Source organism: Perkinsus marinus (assembly GCF_000006405.1).
Source record: "Perkinsus marinus ATCC 50983 genomic scaffold scf_1104296955314, whole genome shotgun sequence".
Classification (NCBI taxonomy): Eukaryota; Perkinsozoa; order Perkinsida; family Perkinsidae; genus Perkinsus; species Perkinsus marinus.
This window is the reverse complement of record NW_003207807.1, coordinates 79210-80940: the sequence shown is the minus strand read 5'-3', so window position 1 is coordinate 80940 and position 1731 is coordinate 79210. Positions and strand designations below refer to the sequence as shown.

Below are 1731 nucleotides of genomic sequence, written 5' to 3'. Positions count from 1 at the left end.
GATCTCGTGATAAGAGGGATCGCAGCGGTAGTCATGATTGAAATGGATGAGACCTTTCATTTCTAAGCATCACATTGTAATGTCATCAAAACGGATTTGAGTTGTGTCTCAGTTATCACATTCACGGCTATTCCGTACCTTGTTAGTTTGTCGCTGTGTTATGGCATCCTTAAGCAGTTATGAGCCCCTACTCAAGAGCTCCTACTTCTCTGTATCATGCTTCTCCCTAGTCCCCAGATAAAGCAGGTGAGCCTTTTCTCCATTTTCCGTCCGCAAGTGTGATCTGTGTGATGTGACGTTATCCCCAGCTCAATACATGGTCATCTTCTCTACCCGATCAGATAAGCATCTGCTACGAATGTATGTTCGGAGGCCACATATTCGGACCAAGAAACTCGTCGAAAGCCTCCGTAACTCCTCATGGGATGAGCTAGTGGACGAGAGGTCTGCTGCTGGAACCGTGGAACTGGGGCATCTCACCAGTGGTAAGTCACCACGAGCGAGAGAGCTCGTCCATGAAGTTCGATGAATAATATGATATGTTGAAACTCATAGAGTCTAGGGCCAAGCTTGAGAGGCTCGGAAACACTCGTATTCAGCTTCCCGACTATCGGATTTCAAGTTCACGTACAGGGTATGGTCTTGAAACCCCACAGAGAACTGCTGAGGACAGATAACTCAAGCGGTCTACAATGCCGTTTGAACCTTAGGGGTAGAGGATCTGAAACGGAAATTTCGAACTGAGAGAAGCACTCCTTAGAGCCTGGGATGATTTGATGCTCAAAGCCGTCAAGTTGACGGCATGCGCATTCCTCCCAGAGTTTCTCAACTTTGGAAGACCCCTGGGTGCACTGACAGATTCAAGAGGTCCATCCTATACAAGAAGGATTACTAGTGGAACAACCCCAGTAACTGAGCTGAGTCTTGAGGTGGCGAGCCGACTCGCTGTCGTCGACGGCCACAGCTTGTCGACGTGTAGGGATAATGAAGGATCGCCATAACAGACAGTAGCGGTCCTGGAAATTACTATTGTTAGTTCTGTAACATCTGATTGATTATCATTATGATAACCTCACATGTTGTCCTTCTACTGTGGATTCCCAATATAATTACAGGGTCGATCATTTTAGAGAGTGCGACGATTGAGCCGCCTTGGTTCGGACCATTCGAATTCAAGGTTTCAAGCCCATCGATTCGTCAGAGACAATATCTTCAACAATTGGATATCTGTATTCGTGTTTTTGGGAGAATATTGACATATTCGCTCGAAAACACGAATGTCCCTGAACCTTGTCAGCTCACTTACTTGCTGTTATATTTTCAGGTTCTGTCCGCGCGAGTGATAGCATCTCAACTCCTTCGTTTCGCTCTCCATTCACTGGCCCTCTCGAGTCAGCTTCAAAGGCACTGTCTTGGCGGAATGATCCATTTGCTACAGAGTGTTACCTGAGCAATACAGTGAGCAGTTTCACTCTGGTGATTTAAGCTCCGGCGAATGACTCATCCGAGATGAATCAACCCTTTTAGGGTATTCGAGGAGTATAGCCGCAGGTGATCGTAGAGCTCCGGCTTGCGATTGACATACGCTTGGTTATTCGACTGTCTCAGTTTTCTTACATGAGCAAACACTAACATTCTGTAAGTTATCAAAAAGATACTCATCTCTAAACAGTTCGACTCCCATGCTTTGTGTTGACGACGATTTTTCCACTTGAATGCTCTCGAGTTGAA

At 46.1% G+C, this 1731-nt stretch overlaps 1 protein-coding gene across 1 annotated transcript in view; it reads left to right on the top strand.

Moving 5' to 3' along the window:
- Pmar_PMAR024049 (conserved hypothetical protein) overlaps positions 1 to 1731 on the top strand; it is a gene marked incomplete at both ends in the record, with an annotated part of 5029 nt that overhangs the window by 1747 nt on the left and 1551 nt on the right. The window lies entirely within an intron of this gene.